A 23,780-nucleotide genomic window follows, 5' to 3' on the forward strand; every position below is an offset into this window, starting at 1 on the left:
GAGGACATTGAGACTTTACGAGATTAAGTCGCAAGTCTTAGATCATTCAATGGTAGGCTTGAAATTCAAAGTTGTCTGATTACAAATGACGTTTGATTATTTGCTGTGCTCAGTTGCCTGCTCTGCATTCCTATTACTAATCTAATAGCTGAAATGTATGACAAAAATGTAGCATGAGCCTTTGAATGTTTAAAGAAAAAAATTAGATCTACAGTATTTCTTAATATCATTTGGAAAATGTTGATGAAAAACATGACTATAATATGATATGAACCCCCAAGCTATCTAAATCTTGCTACAAACATAAAAAAAAAAACAGTGACTTTTTTTTAAGTTCATGATCTCCTTTAGAAAAATTAAATGGTGAAAATGAGTTAATTGATAAATACAAATTCCTTTTTAGAAAAGACACAGATTTAATATAAAATAATTGCCTCTTTATGACTGATTTATCTTAAGCCTGACTGCATTTAAATTATATCTTGCCCTTATTCAGACCTTATCTAGGGAAATAAATGAACCTTTCATTCTGGAAGGAGATAGAATGGAGAATGCCCCATGAGGAGACAAAGAAGAAATAGTCTGAGTTCTTAAAAGATGGATTGAGATCCTTTTCTCTCCTCCTGGTTGGTGAGGAAGACATACATATCCCACTGCAATAAATCGTGAGTCACTTATAAAGCAGTCACTTGTAATGTAGATCTATTAGGAATGCCTCTCCTCCATCCCCCAGAGCCCACCACCACTGTCTTGTCCATTCTGAGCCTCCTCTGGGAGGCTAATGAGCAGTTATCTCTCCCAGGGCCCATGGAGACACCATTGTGGTTGCTGTCTGTTGAGACAGGGTGCAGCTTGCTCAGCTCCTAAGACTCCATTCTCATGCTGAGGGTTTTCCTTTGAAGTAAAATATGTGACATTCTAGACTTTGAGCTCCTCTCCCCAGGAAAATGGAAAGCAAACGCAGAGATAATCACTCAAATCCTTCAAGGCCAAATAACTCCAACTGAGGCAGAAAGGATGGGGAGGGATGAGGGGGACGTGTAGAATGTCTCAGTTATTCTACCTCTTTGCCTAAGCAATCCAAAGTTACTGGATAATTGTCGATACACCACTTTGTATGGGTTGACCCAGACAAGTTTACATTTTCAATCAAATGGACTCAATTATCTCATATAATTGCATTGTATAAAATAGGGGCTAGAGAGCTAGACATGCAGCATTATCAAATTTGGGGACCACTTAGGTAAAATCTCTTTCTTTCCCTTTGTGATAACCTGGGTGTTTACAAATATGCAGTGCGGAGATAGGTCTCAGAAGGGCAAAAGATAGCACACCTGAGGCTGGGCAAGTCCTTGTTGTAACCAACATGACATTCACTGGTGACCTTGATGAGAGCCTTTTCCACAGGATGGTGGGGGTGAGATCCTGGTTGGAGTGGATTCAAAAGACAATGAGAGGAGCTGGAATGAACACTGAGAGTAGAGACATCTCTTTCAAGGACTTTTCCTGTAACTGGGTGGAGAGTAATCTGACCATAGCTAAAGGGTATATGAGATCAAGAGAGTTCTTTGTTTTACAGTGAATGAGATTGCCGTAGAGTTGTATGCTGATGGGAACAATCCAGTATGAAAAGAAAAGCTGGCGTGTGCTGGGCTGCATCCTTAAGTAGAGAGAAGGATTAAGAGTGCACAAGCGAAGAGATTGACCTTGGCAGTTCGCTCATCCTAACCGTGGTGATAGTAACTAGTGAATGTTCTCTTCAGATTACTTCAATTTATTGGTGAAATAGAAAATAAGGTATTCAGCCAAGATGAGGACGGGAGGAGGGATATTGGAATTTGAGGAAGGAGGACAAAATATGAAATAGTCATCTAGTTGAATGTCAGAATGAATGACCTAGATGAACAACCCGAAGAAGTCTATTTCTGGATTAAGTGGTAAACTTAAACATGACCCCACAACTGAGGCTGTCAGTGCAGACTTTGAGTTCTGATTTGATTGTCATGTGGTGATGATATAATGCCTGATGCACAGTGGGGAGAGGGCCACAGGTGGTGGATTTAACCTTACAATCTTTCAAATATTACATAATCTATAAAACAAAAATATTCTCAGTCCAATAAAATAAAGACAGTTTCCCTAGACAAAGATAGACCTGAAATAGAACTCTTTGGGATATGGATTAAAAAAAAAATTTCAAGGGCTTGAGGAAAAATCATTGCAAGTTGAGAAGCCAAAAGATAACAAATTTTCCAAAGGAAGAAGCATAATCTAAATCAGAACATTGCTTAAATGCTGGGAGACAAAGCCCATCAAGAATATTTTTACAGTATAATTTTGGAAGTGCAGAAGGCATTAATATTTAAAGCAACATTTATAAATAAACTTTTAAACAGAGTTTTTTGACCTGACTTACACACTCCCATAGGATGTCATTCAGGTGGTACATACTCCCTGAATTTATACACCAAAAGTTGTGTGTGTGTGAGTACATGCATGTTTCTGGAAGTGAACCAGTAACTGTTACCGAACTCTCAAAATAGATTCTGATTCCAAAATAATTACTAATGACTTCCTAAAAAAAGACACTGATCTACATCAGAAAACTTGAGGGGCGCCTGCATGGCTCAGTGGGTTAACTGTCTGACTTCGGCTCAGGTCATGAACCTGTGGTTTATGAGTTTGAGCCCCGCATGAGGCTCTGCACTGACAGCTCAGAGCCTGGAACCTGCTTCAGATTCTGTGTCTCCCTCTCTCTCTGCCCCTCCTCCACTCACACTCTGTCTCTCTCGCTCAAAAATAAACAAAAACATCAAAAAAGTTTTTTAAAGAAAAAGTAAACTTGCAATACAGGCAGAATATTTTACCTCAGAAAATTGCTGAAAAGAAGATTTAGAAACAGCATGGAATGCTACGAAATACAATGGACCGGGAATCAAGACTTTGGATTCTAGGTTTGCACTTAATGAGCTGTCTGATGGATGAATGGACAAATCTCCTCATTGCTTAGGACATCAGCTTCCTCCTCCATAAGAGAATGGAGCTAGAATGCATTACCGCTAAGATCTTTTCCAATTATAACATGGGATGATTACATGGACATGATTACGTGCATGATTTTTGTGAACAAAAACGAGGACTGTCTTTATCTAAAATAAAGACTTTGGAAGGGCTTTGTGGCTCCTCCTGAATCTTCCTTTTCTTCTCTCAGTAAGTCAAAATGACAAACTATCTACTAACTAAAGAAAACTAACAAGATAATATCTAGAGGATATCTTGGCTGAGGAGGTAGTGACAGCTAAGACACATCACCCTCTCAGATGCTTACCAAGAATGGATTTCTAAATATTTACACCTGACCTAGCAAAGTGACAGAGGGGGCTTACTTTTCCAAGATTAAGGAAAGGTGAATAGGCTGTGAGTAAGAGTGTTTCCAGTTGCGAAACATTTGAGTTCCTCCTCGTCTTAAGGTTTCTCCACAGAGTATACATTATAGCAAATTTCACTGCCAGAGCAGTGAATTTGATGATGGTGCGTGGGTCGCTGTAAATCATCTACTGGGTCATCTGTTCCTACCATCTTAAAGCAAACCTCAGTTGTTAGGAAGCCAGGTGGCTCCCAGTGATCCTTGCCTCCTCACATTTGCACTGTTATGTAAGCCCCTCCCACAATGCATCAGGGTTTGACTGTGTGACCAGTAGAATATAGCAGAAGTGAGGCTGGATGACTTCCAAGGCTAGTTCATAAAGGCATTGCAGTGTTTGCTTTGGTCTTTTGGATCACTCACACTGAAGGGAGCCACCTGCCCAAGTCGGGCAGCTCTGTGGAGACACCCATGTGAGGAGGAAGCGAGATCTCCTGCTAACAGCCAGCACCAATTTACTAGTAATGTGAATGAGCCACTAAAGAAACAGATCGTCCAGTCCCAGTCAAGCCTTCAGATGGCTGCCGCCCCAGCTGACATCTTCACCGTCTCATGTCTCTCGTGAAAGTCTCCAAGCCAAACCCTCCCAGCTAAACTCCTACCAAATTCTTGACCCAGAAAGACTATGTGTGTAATAAACGTTTATTGTATGTTAAGGCCAGTAATTTTAGGAGTAATTTGTTACACAGCAATAGATAACTAATATATTTGCTTTACTTTTTTTAGCGTCTACAGCAAATAACACATATGCTGAACAGATCAATTGAAACAGGCAACACTTTTTGGTAGAGAAATTGGTCAGTATCATAAGTAACAATTATTATAGCTCAAGCTATAGACCTGTGTGTTCCTATGCTTCTGATGAATAATGCTGCTCCAGGCCATCCAGAAACTTCCCAAAATGCGTGGCGAGAATAATATTTCTGCCATATTAAACTAATGTATATGGCTCCTGATAATCCCTAATTCCTAGCGGCCCTAATACCTCCTCCCACTCCAGTTAAAACAGAAGAATTAATCACTTCATGGAAAAAGTAGAATCAGTAAGAAGTAGGCAAGTTATTGCTGTATTTGGAATTTTCAAAAACAATTTTTTTTTAGTTTATAGTCACATGATAATCTGAAAGCATGTGCTAAAATGGCATGTTGTTGCAGACAACAGAACCTGAATCTAACTAAGTAAAAAATACTTAGAGGAGGGATATTTGGGAGCTCATAACAGATTCATAAATTAGGCAAGAATCAGAGTTTGCCAGGAGCTTCACATTTTTCCATGATCTGGGAGCCAAGAGTCTGTAAGATCAAATTGGATATCTGATCTTTCAGCTGTCATCAAAGTCACACCATGGCAGAACCTTGTGTCTGGTCACACAGAGCCCCTGTCAAGAAAGGGGAAGGAGACACTGATGCTAAGCAGCAAGGCAAAAAAAAAAAAAAAAAAAAAAAAAAAAAAAGAAAAGAAAAGTCAATGGATGCCCCTTTTATTTTTTTTCAGGAGCCAGACTTTGTCATGAGAAGGAGCAAAGAATGTTGTCCTAACTCCCAAAGCTGGGTCTTTGCATATCAGGGGCCAAGCATGGTGGCATCTGATCATCAAGTTTGCTTATCTAAATCATGGACTGTAAAAGGAGAATCATACCTGTCAGGTAAGGAGAAAGGGAAGGGGTCATAGCATTGCCAGAGTCGGGGAAGGGCAGCCTCTGAGAAAAGAAGACAGCCAGGAGGTCAGATTGGTGTCCTTCTGTGCCTTCTCTCTTCTCTTCTCGTGCCTGGAGGACCTTCTCTCTTCCCGTGCCTGGAGGACCAGAACTTCTGCAGGGGACAGACACTAGGGTAGGCTTAAGGTCCTTCTAGAGTAGGAAGCTATTTTCTTACTTTTCTTCCAGAATAGACCTTGCCAGCTGGATTCTAAGTAGGAATCACCAGCAGGCCTCAGGGAACCAGGAGAGGTAGATGAGGGAACCATCAGGCTCTGAAGGACACCTGGTTGCAGGTAGACGCACCAGTCTCAGTCATCAGTGACAGATTCAGCAAGTCCAAGAGAATACCCCAATGCCAGGAGGATGCATGGGTTTCCCCTGTAACTCTCCAAGATCACTCTTAGTGTGAGGAAAGGTAAGGAAAGCCCTTGAGAGGAGAGAAGGCATCCCAAAGAGGCCATGATTATTATCAGAAGAGAATGATATAGATTGAATTGAGAAGATTGAATATTTTCCACCACCAGCAGGAATGGAGCCTCATAAGCAAATATGTCTCTCCATTGAAGGTACCTCCATGTCACAACTCTTGGTCTTATCTCTGAGATGCACTGAGCTTCTGGTCTTTTGGCCCAATCTCCCCCAGCTCTTGATGCGCCAAGTCTTTCCTGTGGGAGCTGGAGAAGAAAAGGACTGTAAAAGGATCTTACTTTGAAAGTTACTGCGGTGGTCCAGGTATGATATGGCACTGCCCTCATTCATGACCTCATCCAAGGCCATAGCCAAAGAGGAACCAAACAGGTTCACAACAGGCCAAACAAAGCTTCACAACAGCCATTGGAGGGTCCTTTGCACCAATCTCCCAAGTCAAGCCTCGAGCTCTGCCATTCACATACTGGGTAACCCTGGGTAAGCCCCCTCACAAACTTGGCCTGGGCCTCCTCATTTTAAAAATAGGATGGAGGTAATAATGGTGGTGGGGGGGAGGGGGGGGAATGGAGGATTGTTTTTTCTTTTCACGTGTTTGTTTTGTTTGCCTTGTGTTTTGATCTGGGCCTGGGGGGAGGATGGGACCAGATTAGATTTCCTCAACTGATTATCCAGCCACAGGATTCTAAGGCCTTACATCACAGCATTTTTCTCATGGGAATGCTGTAAGACCCAGAGACCACTGTATAATCTATACTTCAACTGATTTGTAAACATAACCTGAAAAATGTGCAGCAAATAGGCCCAAGGGAAGAAAGCAACTCCTTAAACTCCAACCGCTGATGATCTTCACCAGTGGACCAATGAGGGCATGCTTTGGTTCTACGCATAGTTAACAAAAGCTGTTACCTATAGACATGAGCACTTATTTCTTCCTAATAACTGGAGCCCCAGTAGCTGGTCTAATGTAACTTCACAGACCAAAAAAGCCAACAAATCGATCCCTAATTGAGTACACCAGCAGGTGGCCCACCCTGTCAGCTGCACCCTACAATCCAGCAGCTGTAACAATGGCCAACCAAGCTTGGCACTCAGGTCGCAGCCCAAAGCTCACAGACTGTCAAAACATTCTAAAGAAATAAAGAGGAATGAACGTAAACTGATGTTCAAACTGAAAAAAAAAAAAGGAGTAAGTAGGAGAAAGAGCAAGATAAAATATTTTGTTCCTTCTGACTAAACACAACCATGTAGGAAAATATTTTTGCTATATCGATGGCTAGAGTTAGTAGTGTGGTGCCTGCTTTAACTTTTTTTTGCCAGTTCTCCCAAAGGTAGTTTTATTTTGCTGAAAAGGCAAAGAAAGGGGTTAGAAAAATTAGCATTAATTAAACTTTATTTCCTTTGGCCACGGGCCACACAGTTCAAATAAAGTGCAGCCTCTAGCCAAGTTCCTTCACAAGCAAAATTCAGAATGCATGGTTAAATTCACGTATATTTTTGTTTTCCTGACAAGAAAACAGAGAAGAGAGGGGATAAGGATAGAAAAAGTAAGCAGATGAACAGGAAGAATGTCTTCTGTTTGGTTTCCTTTAATTTTCTGCTTTTAGAGGAAATAAGTGGGAGAGGAGGGCAGAGCAGATTGCAAAATTATGTTTCAACCATATAAAAACATATGCACGTATATAAATAAACAAAGACGATACCTGTCAATGAACAAAAGCTCCATTCTTCCAGTGCAGGTCAAAACCCTTGGCATTATCTTTGACCCCTGGGTCACACATCCCCCTAGACTGCTTTCAAAATGGATCCAGATTCGGGCTGCCTGGGTGGCTCAGTCGGTTAAGTGTCTGACTCTTGATTGCAGCTCAGGTCACGATCTCATGGTTCATGAGTTCGAGCCCCATGTGTCGGGCTCTGTGCTGATAGTACAGAGCCTGCGTGAGATTCTCTCTTGCCCTCTTTCTCTGCCCCTTCCTCTTGCGTATCTCTCTGTCTCAAAATAAATAAACTTAAAAAATGGATCCAGATCCAGTTGCCTCTCACCACGTCGCTGTTACCCTACCAGTCCAAGCCACTATCATCTCCTTGCAGAATATCTAAATAGCCTCCTAAACTGGTCTCTCTGTTGCTTTCTGAGGATTTCTTCCCTATTAAGTCTGATCTGGCTTCCCACTATCTCCATGACTTCACCTACTGTTCTCCGCTTCACCCATCCAGCCATGAGCTAGTCCTGAAACATTCCCTCACCTTCAGGGTCTTGACACTTCATGCTCCCTGTGTCCAGAACATTCTTTCTCTGGATTTTCTTTCAAGGCTCCATTGAAGGCCTCAAGTCATCAGAGAAGTCTCTCCAGGCCACTTTGCATAAAATGGCAAATCTCTGTCCAGTACTCCATAGCTCTCTTGCCCAGGTTTCTTTATTTTTGTCCACAGCATGTATAGCACACAACACACCTTTATTTGCTTATTTCTTATCAAAAGTTTCTCCCATTAAAACTTACACTCCTTAAGGTCCTGTTTTGTTTATTGCTGTATCCTCAATGCCCACAGTTATGCCTAGCATATAGCTGATGTTCAGTAAATATCAGTTGAATACACAGATGAATGAATGAATAAATAACTAAATCAAATGAATACATAGGAAAGAAAGTACAGGAAGCTATGGGAGAGTGCAGAGAAAGAGAGAATACACAACCTCCAAATACATCTCTCTAACGTAATAGTACGGGTGACCATTTGATACTTTTCTCAGTTTTCCTGAATGCATAAAATATAGATGTATTATTTCTGTAATAAAAATAGTTAATGTTTATCTCAAAACAACTTTGTCAACTTTAAAATGCAGCTAAGATTTGAGACTAGAAAACAGATATGAATGGGGCTTCTTTAAAAATTAACATCTCACAGCTTAGGAGAACGGACAAGTCAGAGAAGGAAGGGTTCTTGAGAGGAAGGCCCAAATTGTGTCAATGGCACGGTCACCCACAGAGCTGCCCAAGCCAGGTGGACTCCTTGTCACCAGCTGTGTCTCGCCCTGGGCTCCCAGTCACCAGCACTGACCGTCCCCTAGAGCTGTCCTCCCTGCTTTCCATTCCCGCCACCACTGTCACCACAAACATCCAGGAGTCCTTGTTATTTCTCCCTCACCTCCCACATCCAAAAGTCAATCAGATCCTCTCAGTTTCTCCTCCTGCACCTTTCTGATCTATCTCTTCTGGTCCATCCACATTCTCATTGCCTCAGGGCAGTGCTGTATTCAACTCCCTACACCTCATCCCTCCTCCTCAGGCAGCCTCCCCACTGCTGCTGGAGGGGCTTTTCTAAAACACAAACCTAATCATCCCATTCTCCATATGTCTAAAACCCTCCAGCTTAGCACACAAGGCCCCTTCTGGACCTGACCCTGCCTGTCTCTCTAGCCTTCCTCCTTCAGGGGCCCATTGCCCTTCATTCCAGCCCAACCCAACCCCAGCACTAGTGGCTTTCTGGACTCCTGGGCTGCCTCTTGCCTCCTTGCCTTGAACATGCCCATCTGTGTTCTTGGAATGTCAATCCTTGGCCTACTTAATGGGCACCTACTCTTGAAAACTCACCTCTCTTGCCACCTTCTCTGGAAAGTTCTCACTGGCTCCCAGTGATCTGGGTGCTATTCCTCTGGGTTCTTAGAGCAACATAAGTTTTGTTTGAGCCAGTGGTTTACTCATTGGGATCTTACATTAGACTGTTAACCTCCTAAGAAAGAGCCCATGTCTCAGACTGAATATTCACTTTAACATTTGACTCAGTGTTTCACATCTAGTAGAAATTTAATAAATAATTGCAAGAGGAGAGGGACAGGGGATAGAGGGAAGTCAGGTGGGTAATTAGATTGATTAAGGCTATACATATGTTGAGAGAAAAGTACGTAAGATCTTAAGATTGTGCACACTAAGCCTCTGTCTGTGGATGTTTGCAAACCTTGGAGCTGAGATATTTGAAGCAAATGGCATCAGATGGTTAACAACAGATAGGCCATGTGTATTTCAATCCCAGTGGAACCACTTAAAAGCACATTACTTAACCAATTTGAACCTCAGTTTCCTTATCTAGTAAATGAGAAGAAGAATATTGTTTCCCTGATAAAGCTGGTATGAGGTTAAATAGGATAATTACAAAAAGGGCTCAGCACAGTGCCTGGAAGCAGTAAATGTTCAATAAATGTCGTTAGTGATAACGATGATGATAATCATTAGGAAACAAGACACCAAATGTTTTTAACGGAACAGTAAGAGGAGGCCGAAAAATAAAACTATCTGACGTATCAGACTGGAATTGCAATCAATAGTATTTCAAAAGCCAGCCCCAAATCGAAAGCATCACGTGAGGGCTTGGGGGTGCCAACCAGCTGCTCTTTACAGTATATGAGCCAGCAGCAAGAAAAGACAGCAGGCTGGTCAAATATCTCATGATTGAACAGCAATCTCAAAACCATGTATTCAGAATGGTTCCATAGCACGGCAATGTATGTTACATGGAATAAATTGTTCTGGAATCAAATAGGATCATGAGATTTTTGTAAACCAAGCCCAACGATGGTATTTTCTGCAAGGCTTCTCTGGGCATCTCTGAGAAGGGGATAGTAGGGTTTGCCCAACGTTTTTAACCCTAACATCCTATTTTTCAGGTCATCTCTTGAGACTTTTCAAAAATGCCCCAATTTTTATTTTTATTTAAAAATTTTTTTTTAATGTTTATTTATTTTTGAGACAGAGAGAGAGACAGAGTGCGAGTGGGGAGGGGCAGAGAGAGAGGGGCACAGAATCTGAAGCAGGCTCCAGGCTCCAAGCTGTCAGTACAGAGCCTGATGCAGGGCTCGAACTCCCGGACTGCAAGATCATGACTGGAGCCAAAGTCGGACTCTCAACCAAATGAGTCACCCAAGCGCCCCCAAAATGCCCCAATTTAAGGAAAGTCCAAGGATCTAGCATTTACCATTCCCGTTCAACTGGGGGGAAAGGAAGAGAAGGAAGACAGAGGAAAGAACATACAACCTCCAGATAATAGTATGGGTAAATATTCTGTACTTTTCTCAATTTTCCTAAATGTACAAAAGTGTGTTAATTTCATAATTAAAGAACAGATAACATTTGTCTTAAAACGATTTAGTCAAATTTAAGACTTAGCTAAGACTTGAGAGCAGAAAATGAATCAGAAGTTGTTTTTCGTTTGTGTGTGTGTGTGTGTGCTTCACAGTTTTAGGAGGAGAAATCGCCTATGCCTTATGAACTAACAGAAAGACAGAAGGGCCTAGTAAATGACTGAGGAGTCGCTGATAATCCCAAAACAGTGGCCTCAGAGGCTTTTGCTCAGAGACACTACAGACGCATGTGATCCTACCCGGGCCCTCCTGCTCAGGAAGCCCCTCCTGTTGGCTTGTGGACCTGGGGAGGGGAGGGCCAGGTCTCAGCAGACACCTCACTGGGCAGATCTTCAAGAAAGAGCTCAGTTGTTATTGAGACCCCAGCATACCCTTTCTTCACTTCAACCCGCACGGCCTCCAGGAGGGTGGCTTCTGCTGGCCTAGGGCCCGGCCTACTCCAGGGCACTGAGTTCAAGCTGGGCTGGCAAAGGCCAAACCCATCTTCTCACTTCCATCACTGCTGTGGGGCCAAGCTCTTTCTTTTGTTCCTTTGCTTTCAAGTATATCTGGTGACTCTGTAAGTTTCTTCCTTTCATTCCAAATTGGTTTCCTGTCATTTTTATGAGAAGGAATTTATTGGTGCTTTAAAAAAATATAAAAATGTCTTTGTGCCTAAATCTTTCTTTAACAGGCTTCTTTACAATGTTTGTTCTCTATCCTGGGTTTTTTTGCCCCCCCCCCCCCTTTCTCAATTCAGTGCTTCTGGGCCCAACTAAACGGAAGCAGATCTGGTAGAGCCTGGAGTGCAGGTGGGGTGGGGACAGCCAGGCCCTGGGGTGACTGAGCCAAGACTACTACCCCTTGCTAAGGTCTATTACTCGCTCAGCCACTCGGCAAGACTCTTCCCCCAGGCAGCCCATCCCCGGCCTCTCTGAATAATACACACACCAGGCAGGGAGCCACCACTTACATAAAGAGCCCTGAGCACCTTCAGACTGCGGTTCAGCCAGTAGGAGTCAGATGCCCTAGAGAGGGAGGAAGGGGGGTGCATGCTCAGGTTCCCAGCCTAACCTCACAGGTGCTTTCTCTGCAGGGAAAGTGCCAGCGGCAGTCTGGAACCGAGCCTGCCCGCCTGCCTCTTAGGTAAGGGATCTGTACTTTCCCAGTGCTGGGCAAGAGGCCCCTTCTGGGTCAGGGCAGGTGGTGAGCCAGGGAGCCAGGGGAGGGGGCGGTCGGAGGGGGCGCATGCCAGCGAGCAATGCCATGTCTGCTTCTCACCTCCTTCAGGTAGACTGGGCAACAATTGAAAAGACAGAGGGCATAGGGTACAGTCCGTTCCTGGTCCCGCCTGGACATCACACACTCATATTTACTCCTGGAACGAAATGCATGAGGTAGGCTTAAAATTATCCTGACAAATGTAGGGAAAATGCCTCTCATAGGACTGAGCAGAAGACCAGTTTACAGAATTGTCCATAGCACAATTTTGACTGTATAAAAAAGATACCCCTCCAATATGCATGCCAAAGGGCAGGAATGGATAAAGCACAAAATGGTTTCCTCTGTTTAGTGGGATTATCGGCGGTATTTCTTTTTCCCTTCACACGTTTCCCCATCTTCTAATCTTTCTACAATGAGCATTCTCACTTTTAACAACAGAAATGGCCCTAAGCCATTTGTTCAAAAATCTGGCGAACACCTCTTAACAGAGTGACAATTATGGATAGGACAGGTATGTGCATGTGTGTGGTTATATACATATACACAGCATGCACATATATAAATAAATGTGAATAAATGTATATGCCCATGTATATCTGTGACCCTGTGTGTGTATACATATGAAATATTGTGTTTTAACATACTTAGAAAACGTAACATACCACTGTTAACGTCAAAGACCCACGAATACAGACAATTGACCTATTGGGAAACCCACAGAAATATGACATACCTGGAGGTCAACAAAAATAAGACAAAGAGACACCCACTAGCCATAATAGGATTTGTTTTCATTTTCTGAGGTTAAGTGACTATAGCGAAATAATCCATTTATTCTTCATGAAGGTGGCCACCTTGACAGGATAAAATGGGGAAGGCGCTGCCTGGAGCAGAAACTGTGTGCCTCTATGGTGACAGGGACCTTAATTGATATTTGTGCCCAGAGGGAGCTTCTCTCTTTCTCCTCCCAAGTGAGAGACTGCACTTCACAGGAACCGAACAGGGCAGGGTAGAAAGTTTCCTCTTGGGACAGGGCAAGCCCAGGCCAGATACAAGAGACCGTGTGTGCCCTGCTGGGGTGGTTGACTTCCTTTCTCTATTCTGCCAGGCACTGGCCAGTGTTACCTCTGACAGCAGCCCTCAAGTTGTGTGGCCCCCGAGGGTCCTCCATGGGGACGAGTCTTTGGAATGCCTTGGCTGGCAGGCTTGACCGCTAGTCCTCTGCACCTGAGAGTTCTCAGGACTGACACTCAAGGCATGTCCTGCTCTCACACTGATGGCTTTGTGTAGAGCAGGGCAGAGCCTATAAGAGATGAAGGGCTTCATTGCGCATGACCTAGTCCTCAGAAACACGGAGGTTGGGTCCCAGAGGGAAAGGAAAATTCTAGATGTCTGAATTTTCTCTCTGGAGTTTCTGCATCCCTTTGGAGTCCTTAAAATGTGCTCTCACCTTTGGTATTACCTGTGGGGATAATGGCACTCTTCCCTAAATCACATGGTAAACAATAATTGCAAATATTTTCTTTAGAGATCTTTTGCATTTTTCTTGTTAGTCCTTGTAGGATAATTTTAGTTGTGCATGTGTGTGTGTGTGTGTGTGTGTGTGTGTGTACACGGTTAAAAGAGTTGTTCATTCCAATAACTCATTGGCAGAATGGAGGCTTCCAGCAGGTGCTGGGTGATTTCTGGAAGACTTTTAGCCCATCTGTCTGTTCAGTTGTTTGTTCATTTATTCAAAACATGTGATTCAAAGATTGGTTGTAACTAGATACATAGTGAGCTTGGTAATCAAGTTATAGTCAAAAGATATGTTTATTTTTTGCTATATAAAGTACTATAACCTTTCATTACTAGCACAATAATTCATTATAAATATTTCAATTAAAAAAATAAGTACTGGGGGTGCCTGAGTGGCTCAGTCGGTTGAGCATCAAACTCTGGATTTCGACTCAGGTCATGATCCCAGGGGTGTGGGACTGAGCCCCTTGTCAGACTCTGTGCTGAGTGTGGAGCCTGCTTAAGAGTCTCTCTCTTCCTTTGTCCCTCTCCCCTGCTTGTACTTTCTGAAAGAAAGAAAGAAAGAAAGAAAGAAAGAAAGAAAGAAAGAGGAAGGAAGGAAGGAAGGAAGGAAGGAAGGAAGGAAGGAAGGAAGAAAGGAAGGAAGAAAGGAAGGAAGGAAGGAAAAGAAAGAAAGTACTGGACCCTCTAGCCAAGGTTAAATCAAAGCAGGCCCAATGAAAAGTCTTAGTCTTGTCAGGACTCTGGGTAATAAGAGAGAGTAACCCAATTTCATGTAGCTTACAGCAAGGGAGTGCATTATTTCCCATAATTGTGGAGTTCAGGGTTATGGGATTTAAAAGTCAGGTTCTGCTGGATTCATGGGCTTGGATGATATATAAGGTTAGTCTCTCTCTCTCTCTCTCTCTCTCTCTCTCTCTCTCTCCCCCCCCCCCACCTGTGGCTCTTTCTCTACAGATGGAAAAATAGTCCAGGCAGCTCAAAGACCATATCCTACAGCTATTATTCCAAATCGACAAGGTATATACACTCTTTCAGCATCTGTGTAGAAAGTCTCAAGAAAGATGGCCATTTCAAAGCCAATCACTCTGGCTTGGGAAGAGAGGACTTAGACCGGCCCATCAAGACTGCATGCCCCCTTCTGCATCTGGGGGCACATGGAGTGCCAGTGGGGTAAGGGTGCTATGTGGTGGGACATGACTCTGGGATTTGTAGATCTATCAGGATTCCAGGGACTAGGGGAAGCATGGTTCCCTAAAGGAAATCTGAGGTGTTCTTACCTGAAGGAGGGGAAAGGAATACCAGATGGACAAATGATTTCTCACGGCATCACTGTAAAATGTGCCTTTGAAAAGGCATTGATCCTGTTTGAAATACTTTTAAGAAACTGAAAATGAGAACAGAGAAAAAACAAAGACCGTTGGGCAGCATTGAATAGAATATTATTAAGAACATATATTGGCTCAAGAGGGTTTGCTTCAGAAAATACCTTCGCAGTGAAAATCTAGGAATGATGGTATCTTGATTAAAATGTTTATTTTCATAAAACAGAATCCAAACAGCCTCAGAGTCCAAAAAACTTTTCCTGGAACTGAGGTACTTTTTTCCCCCAGAGAAGTCCAAATTTAATTAAGATGGGATAAACAGCATCTGGACATTCCTGATCTTATATCTTGACATAATTTGGCTTCAGAGGCAGTCATATTTTCTTAGAAGATGATCCTTCCTTTCCTTCTGATGGGCTTTGTCCTGGAGGCAGAGAGGAGAGAGGTTGCTGGAATTTGTCCCACATTAGCCACCATCACACATCTTCTCTGCTTTAGGGGCTCTGAGAGAGGTGAGGAGGAGGTGAGAGAGAAATCTAGTACTTCATGAAGGTGTCAGAAAGGCTCTTCAAATTCATAGGGCTCCAAAGAAAAGTGTCACCAACAATTCTGGTTGTCCTGCTTTACACAGTTTTATGACTTCTAGTCTGTTTCCATCAGTTATCCTGTTGTATGGATGCAAATAAGATACATTTGGTTCCCTCCCTCTCCCTGTCTCAGTCTCTATCCTTCTGTCCCTCCCTCCCGCCATTAGGGTCACAGATTAAAAGACTCACTGCTCATCTATAAATGAAAATGGATCATTCCACAGGCCTATGCTCTCTCAGACTTCTTGCGACCTCACCCAGTAACAATTTCTGCAGGCAGAACAGGGGACCCCGGAGCCTGTCTCAGAGGGCAAGACACTGAGCTGGCGACAATATCGAAATGAGTTTAGCAAAGCTGTCTCCCTCAGGGCTCTGATCGTGCCTCTGTGACAAGGCCAGTCTCCCTTGTGGTCCTGGGTGGGCAGGCTCCCCTCAGGTTGAAAGTCCATTACCTGTGTGACTTGAACAAATCACTTCACCTCTTTGGGATCCCCTGTGAAACAAGCAGACTAGACCAGGTGATTTCTGTGGCCCTCGCAGTTCTGACGCCCCAATGCCATTTCCCACCACCGTGATTTACGGGAGTTCTATATAACCATAACTCTTTCTGGTGTCTCTCAGATAAAGGCCAGACCTAACCTCACCCCTCCAGAGGGTATATCTGCAAAAGCAAGAACAAAAAAGCAAGGACAGATAGGGGGACAGGCATCAGCTATATTCAGATTAAAAGTGGTAAGGTTAAGTCAGTAGCATCCTTTATAATGTGGCCATTTCTTTCTCCTTCTCCCCTCTGGGATTAAAGCTTGTGTGCTGACTGTTGAAAAATCAGTCATTAACGGCCAGGAAATGACTTCCCCATCCATCAGAACACTGCTCAGCCATGTTTCAGCTTTTCCCTCCTTTCCCTGTGTAATTATTCTCATCCACCACTGATTACAGTTTATAATAGCCATAATTCTCTCCGAATCAATCATTACTTTACTTTACCATGGGGTTACTGGTAGAAGCATGAGGGAATGCAGTACCCCCGGCTGGGTTTTATTTTTTGGAAATTGCCTGCTTTCGTCTGGATCTCATTTAATCATCTGGATGTTCAAAGAAAAGCTAAGATTTTAATTCAAAGGCATTTTTTTTTTCTACTTGACCTTAACTCTTCTTCTTATTTTTTTTTTTTTTTTAAAGGAAATGATGGCTGGTTAAATAAGGCTGATAGTGTACAAAATCTGTCAGTGTTGTTGTTTGGAGTGATTGGTAGGGGACACGTTGGGGATTCTTGTCATGAATTTATGTGCTTCTTTGACATTTCACCTACCTGAATGCTGTTCAGGCTATCCATCCTGTAGGATTTTCAAGAAGGTTCAAGAATTGTCTTTTCCCTCCATGGACCAGTGAGAGCCAATGTTCCTACTGGGGGAAAGAAAGTTTTTTCTTATGTATTCTGGGAGGTATGACAATCAGTCCTTTACACCTTAGTGAGAATTTAAGGCAATTCAGTCTTAAACAGTATTTACCAGACTTTCTATGTTCAATATATTGTGCCAATGCTTTGGTGAGTTAAAAAAAAAAATGATTATGATCTAGTCCTTGCATCCTGGAGCTCACAGGGTGGCTGAAAGTGGTAGGAACACAGACATACAAATAATCATTTCAGCACTCACTACACAAACCTTGGATTATTGGGGTACAAAGTGCAGCAGGAGAATGACAAAAGAGGCTATTTATACACTAGGGATCTTAGAATTTCTGGAGGAAATGTCTTGAACTTGAACCTTGACCAAGGGCAAGGACTTGAACAAGTAGTCATTCCAGGAGGGGACAGCAGAAATTAATCACAAAGGCCTGGTAGGGGAAGAAAGGATGGAGGAGATCAAGGCCTGACAGGAAAGGCCTGGAAGGGTGGAATGACCTGGAGCCTGGGGTGGTGTGAAGGCCAGCGGCCTGAAGTCCAATGGCTGGCTAGAGTATCAGGTAACCCCCAAGGAAGCTTTGGGGGACCATTCGAGTTCTTCTCAGAGAGGTCTAGAAATACTTGCTGAAGCAGCATTAGCAAACACAAAACAATAGGACAAAACATCACATAATTTGAGATATGTTATTGGAAATGTGACCTCATGGTTAGGTGTTTGGTACCTGCTAGTTATCATAATGAAAAGAGTAATTTTACAATATTGGACTCTCACCCAAAAAAGTGGTCTTTTCAAGCCCAAACAAAACCAGGTTGTAGTTGGATCTCTAACAGAAGATGTTTCACTTAGAAATGTTTTAAATACGAACATAGTATTTTGGAAGTACTGGATCAGCATCAACACCAAGTGTTCTCAGACCCATTCACACGAGGGAAGAGTTGTATCTGTGGTAGGAATGGGGATGGCACGTTGACTTTGCATCCCTCCTTACTACTATGTGGTTGGTTTATTGGGGGAAACCCATGACCTCTCATACAGCCCCTTTCACCCTCATTTGCCATATTTGTCATAGATAGGAGACATGAAATAATTCATGCAGCAAAAGCCCAGGGGTCTACAGTCTGGGGGAAAATGTTCCGGGTAGCTGCTAATCTGGAAGTTATTTTCTTTCCCTAAACCACCAGGGTGGTCCATATCAGTGGTTTCCAGCTTTCTTATTTCATGAGCCAGTAAAATTATTTTTTTTTAATTGGGTGGTAACGGAGGGAAACATGGATTTGCCTCCTTTTCATTTTGCCAAGTCAGGGTATAAAATATAACTGCTTTCATCTCCTTTCTCTATTGTTTCACACACACACAAAGCACATCTTGATACACAAAACACCAGCAAACCACAATCTCCACATAGAGGACAGTCCTTTTGATTGAAAGCTTTACTGAAGAAAGCTTTCTTCATTGTCCTTACTTTTCTCATTTTGTAACAGAATGCTCAAAGATGCGTCTTTGAAGGTCATGGAGCCCCGGAGAAGTTCTGACCTGTGTGAACCCTCTCTCCCGCTGCTAGAAGATAACTCAGAGAGGCGGCTCTGAGGTCACTTCACTGGACACATGTTGGAAGAAAGGAAAGGGACAGCCTCACTTTCCAGCATTGTCCAGATTCATCAGGAAGCAAATCGGGACTGCTTTGTCAACTCATGAGGTGATGTTTGAAAACAGCACGAGACAGAGTCTAAGACGTCTGTCTTCTCAGTTAATGTATCATTCCTATTATGGAGAGATGCCCATTCTGTTGGGCTTCTTGTGGACAAGAGCTGGTTGTGCATAGAAGGCCAGCCAAGCACACAAGAGTGCGTCAAAAGGGTGGAACAGAACCTGGCCAAAAGCATCTCCTTCTTAAGTTACTCTTGGCTGAGGGTTTTCATTAATCCCCAGCCTGGGGGCAGAGAGAAAGAAAGGATTGATGGTTGATAATAGTTATTACTGAATACCTACTATGTGCCCGCTGTGTACTATGTATGTATGTATGCTGAATACCTACTATGCTCCAGGTGAAAGCCTTCGCAACTACACCACGTTATGCAAGCCTCAAGACAAGTTTATAAAATAGCTGTTCGATGTAGCTCATTTTTAGCTGGAGAAGACAAGACTAAGAGAGGTTAAGTTCTTGGCCTCTGATTACACTGAGGTGGGAGCAGAACTCACTTGCCTGACCTGGGAGCCCACTCTGGCCGCTGCAGCAAGAGCTTCCCTAGAGTATTTGTGCTTGCTTTGTGTGATTGTCTACCACACGTGTGCATGGCCCGAAGTTATAGATTTAATACGCTGATTATAGCGCATTCCCTCATAGGGCCTTTCTAAGTTTCAGTGAATCCTTTGTCATTTGTATACATGTCTCCAGACATCGTTAAGGGGTAAGCCTGAGTCAGTCAGATACAGACAGGGACTGGCCATCAAGAAAGCAATGGTCCTCACAGAACGGGCCACACTGGTTCTCTCTCAGACCTATCTGACTAAATCACCCTTGCTCTCAGGACTGGATGGCTGCTGATTTCGAAGGTTTTGAGAAAGCTTCCCCAGCTGTGCAGGCTCTGTCTGCCCCATCTACTGAGTTGGATGCAAATTCCCAGGAACATGAATCACCTGCTTTTCTCTAGGGTTTTGCTCCGTCCCTGGCCCCAAATATTTCATAGCAGCAATGCCAAAAAGAAGCCCTGAGAGAGAGGAAAGCTTGCATATTAATTCCAGTGGCGACGTAATGAGAATTTCATTCACTTACTTTGAATTCCCTGGTGTTCCCCCATCCTCCCCTTGGTTCATTAACTCTCCGTACCTTGCCCGGCTGCTGAATCTCAAGAGAATGGATGCACTCTCGTTTCCTCCAGCAGTTTGCCTGGTCCTCTCCTCCCTGCATTTCCCCCAGGCCCTCACACATACATCTGCTCCCGCCCCTAACAGAGGACTTTATCCAGGCACGGAGTGTGTGATTCTCGCTCTCCAGGAGAAGACAGCCTCCTTAGAGTGAGGGCTTCTCCTAAATTCTGCAATCCTATCAGGCTCTGCTGGGCTTCCCGTCTCTGATATTGGTGTGTGTGTGTGTGTGTGTGTGTGTGTGTGTGTGAGCACGCGCGTGTGCATGCGCACAGTCCATGGTTCTCCCCCTCAACCCAACACAACAGACGCCCTCATTTATGTCAGAGAGGGACCTAACTCAGTTGTGTTCAAAATACGACAAAACGCCTTTCTGTAATCTGAGCCTATAATTCCAGATGAAGATGTAGGAGTATGAAAACTTGTGCAGGGATGGGGAGGTGGGGGTTGTGGTTTGGGGCGAAAGTGTAAACTGGAATTTATAAGCCACCCAGCACAGGTTAGAGCCAAGAGCTGACAGTTTCATTCTCAGCTTAGATGAAGAAGCAAACATGCTTTTACAGCAGAACAATCTCATTTAGTCTTTGCTAACCACTTCTGCCAGAAGGTGTCTCTGAAATACCCGAGCAGGGGTGCGTGTGGGTATGCTTGCATGCGTGTGTCATCTCACCGCATAAACTGGGGAATGTAGACGAGGGCACTGATCCTCCCCGTCCTGTAGATGTGCTTTCACTGCTCTAAGTTGGCTGCAGGGCTGAATACACTCTTCAGGCTTCGGAGGCGCAGGGCTGACTCCATGGGTGTGTACACGGGCCAGCACATGCGGTAGGACTCTGCACTTGCCAATGCTGTGCTGTTGCTGCCTTAAAATTCTTAAGGATTTATATACAACAAGGGATCTGCACTCTCCGTTTAGCACTAGGACCCATAATTAGGCAGCTGATCCTATTGAGAAGCAGATCATAGATAGAACAATGGCTAAAAACACCAAATAGAAATGAGTTGTGTGATCTTGGGTCAGTCACTTCACCCTGCTGAGCCTCAGCTGGGCTCAAATTTGGAGGCTCTCAACTCTGGCCGTACCTCTGAATCACCAGAGGAGCTCTGGAGGAATATCAATGTACTAGAATCCATTTGGAAAGGGCACTGGCAGCAGAATTGTTCTGAAGTTTTTTTGAAATTCTGCAGGTGATTCTGATGCAAAATTGTTTTTGAAAACATAATCCTGGGTAATCTAAGCTCTGTTTTCTGTGCCCGTGTATTCATTTTCCTTGGTATCTGTTTGAATTCCTATGACTGCTATATTCCATTCTGTAATACGGGCATGCTTGTTTTAATTTAAAGCTAACATTTTAAATTTATTACTATCTAGTAAAAGGACACTGCAGGAAGATGCACCATATTTAATTTGTGTATAAGTCATGGCTTTGCACCCTCAGATGTGTGTGCAGCCCACTTTGACAGGCCTAGGACTAGACTGGTTATGGTCTTTAAGGACCTTTATTGCTTCAATATTCTTTGGGCCTGTGGCCTGTCTTGCGTAGATCTTTCCACAGGAGGCCATATTCATGTGAGAAATGAATTCCTTAGATGTATGTGTCCTGCCCTGCTAACATCACCAACCCTGGGCCTTCAAGGAAGCTCAATGACTAAAGATCAAGGTCAAAACAGGGAGTGATTGGTGTAGGCCCAGGGAAGGAATCCGAATTCTCAGCTGCTCCAGCAAGTTAACAGAAGAGTCTCACCCTTAGTCACATCGGGAAACATCAATACTGTTGAATAGTTTATACCAAGTTAGATCTCTTAGAGCTGCCCTGGGATTGCTCTGGGCAAAAACATGACAAAGGTCAATTTGCCTTTGTTCTCTTCAGAACCCTCAAAGAGGGTTTGTTCTCTTTGTTCTCTTCAGTCCCTTGTTCTCTTCAGAATCCCTCAAAATGACCAATGTGTTCAAGGGTATTTCTGCCAGCCTAATCAGGCCTGCCCACTAGGGGATTAGTATATTCCATGACCCAAACCACCTTTCTTCTGTCACATAGCTGCCCTTGGAACAGGATTTGATAAACTAATTCTCACTAAAGTGTCAATGACTGGTGCAGTCTCCTTAGTTCTTTCCAAGTGTAGTATATTGCAACAAGGCTGCATTTGCTTAGTCCAAAAGAATGTGGCTTTAAGATAGAATTTGAGGCACGAATGGCAATCAAGGAGGGGTCTAGTTAGACCTAGGGCAGGCTTCCTGGACCTCCTCAAATAACACAGCTCCTCTGGCAGTTGGCCATATGTTTGTCATTTAAGCAACAAATAATGCTATCAGCAAGCAAGTCTTTGAACATATGAAAGCATGTATTAAAAAATCAACCGACCAAATAAATGTAAAACCCAAGGATATAACTTGAATTCCTACTCAAATTGCTCAAAGATAGAAAGATGAATTTAAGGTGCTTCTGTAAAACCTGGCAGATAAACAAGGAGTTTAACATTAGCGTCGTGAAAATGAGTAAAGAAGAAAAAGGTGAATTGCAGTTAAGAAGGATTTAAGCATAAAAGGCAAATCTCTGGCATCCCCCAAAAAACACTTGGGGTCCAAGAAACCGGCGAAGGGGGATAAGTGAAAGATTTAATAGAGAAACCAGCCAAGGTGCCCTGAGGAGAGGAAGTAGGTGTTGAAATGCAGCCCACACTGCCCTCAGCAGACCCTGGATCCCAGTACACAGTTATGTTCGCCCAAAGGGAGCTCCTTTTTCTAAAATGTCCTAATTTTCGCAAAGATTTCTCACAGGCCAGGGGCAACCCTGGAACCAAACCCACTTATTCTGTGGTCTGTATGCAGAAAATTTAAAAGCAAGAATAGCCAAGGCACCTGGGTGGCTCAGTCAGTTAAGCGTCCGACTTCGGCTCATGTCATGATCTCCCGGATTGTGAGTTTGAGCCCCGCATTGGGCTCTGTGCTGACAGCTAGCTTGGAGCCTGTCTTCAGATTCTGTGTCTCCCTCTCTCTCTGTCCCTCTCGTGCTCTCTCTCTCTTTCTCTCAAAAATAAATAAAACACAAAAAAAATTTTTTTAAAGCAAGAATAGCCGGAGGAAGCAGAATGTCACAAAAATTCAGACCTAGACCCAACAAGGAAGTCATTAAAAAAAAAAAAAAAAGAAAAAAGAACAAGCAAGCAAAGGAATTGAGATTGGTAAAAGAGACACATTTTCTGCGTCTCTGAAATGTGTCCATGGTAGCAGGTCAACCCTTGCTTGGAATAGACGAAAAAGAAGTGACACAACCCAGCTCTCCTTCCTGCCAGGACTGACCTATAATTTGGGAACGATGTAAAAGCAATTCGAGTGCAGGGATAAAGAGGGGGTACCTCTTGAAATCCACAAGCCAAAGAAGTTGCCCTTTTTTATTTTGCTAATTTAACGTGAAAGTGAAATAGGGTCCTTTGCAACCTTGACAGCTAGCTTTCTGGGAAGGTGTCTAATATTGGACATAAAATGGAGACATGAATCGATGAGACTCATTAATATTCATAGACAGCAGATTAAGGTTGGTGGAAAAAATTATTTATGAAACCGGGGTATTGTCTTCCTCTCACCAAAAGGATTTTGTTTGGAGAGGATTGAATTGGGTGACAGGGCTATGACAGATTAGGTATGAATTTGCAGATTTCTTGGTTTATCTCCGAAGGAAAAGAATCTAAAGCATTTGCAAGCAAAGAATGTGCTGGGCTGAGAACAGTAAATGCTTCAGCATCACGCGCCAGTAGGTGTAATGAGGTTCAGACACCACGGGCGTGATGGAAAGCACTTGGAAGGAAATGAAAGAATGGATTGAGAGTGTGGTTATGTAACAAAGGAACAGGCTGAAAGCAAAACAGGGCTTGGCTGATGTCAAGAAAGGTAGGGGGAAGAAACATAGCCGGTTCCTTTTCTATTATGCATGTGGGGGATGGGAGGTAGCACAAAATTGAATAATATGTAATTTATAATCTTTTCTCACATTAAATATGTATTTGTTGTGCTGCATGAGAAGCCTTTGTGTTATTTCTGACTGTAGTTAGTATACGCTGTTTTATAATCTAGTAAAGAGTGAAAGTCAATGAGTTAGGAAGGTGTCTCAGATCCTCAAATAAACTCTGTTAACAGTACTCTATACTTACACAATTTGAGGATTTATTGCTAGTCCCTTATCTCCGT

The 23,780-nt window shown here is 43.3% G+C and overlaps 2 long non-coding RNA genes across 6 annotated transcripts in view; one reads left to right on the top strand and one right to left on the bottom strand.

Moving 5' to 3' along the window:
* LOC123383910 overlaps positions 1 to 21,992 on the top strand; it is a 32,740-nt gene extending 10,748 nt beyond the window's left edge. For 2 of the 5 annotated variants that reach the window (XR_006594288.1, XR_006594291.1), the window contains 4 exons: positions 4,920 to 5,070; positions 5,691 to 5,856; positions 14,366 to 14,581; positions 18,211 to 21,992. This is a non-coding gene — a long non-coding RNA (uncharacterized LOC123383910). Of the gene's footprint in view, positions 1 to 2,731; positions 4,222 to 4,919; positions 5,071 to 5,690; positions 5,857 to 11,762; positions 11,813 to 11,956; positions 12,726 to 14,365; positions 14,582 to 18,210 lie in introns of those variants that run through there. The other 3 variants (XR_006594290.1, XR_006594292.1, XR_006594289.1) reach the window with 3 other exon arrangements.
* LOC123383911 lies at positions 14,835 to 16,728 on the bottom strand. The gene is made up of 2 exons (XR_006594293.1): positions 16,633 to 16,728; positions 14,835 to 15,157 (listed from the first exon to the last, which is right to left on the bottom strand). It is a non-coding gene; the product is annotated as an uncharacterized LOC123383911 (long non-coding RNA).
* Positions 21,993 to 23,780: the final 1,788 nt, after the last annotated feature.

The sequence above is a fragment of the Felis catus genome, chromosome A2, assembly GCF_018350175.1.
Source record: "Felis catus isolate Fca126 chromosome A2, F.catus_Fca126_mat1.0, whole genome shotgun sequence".
NCBI lineage: Eukaryota > Metazoa > Chordata > Mammalia > Carnivora > Felidae > Felis > Felis catus.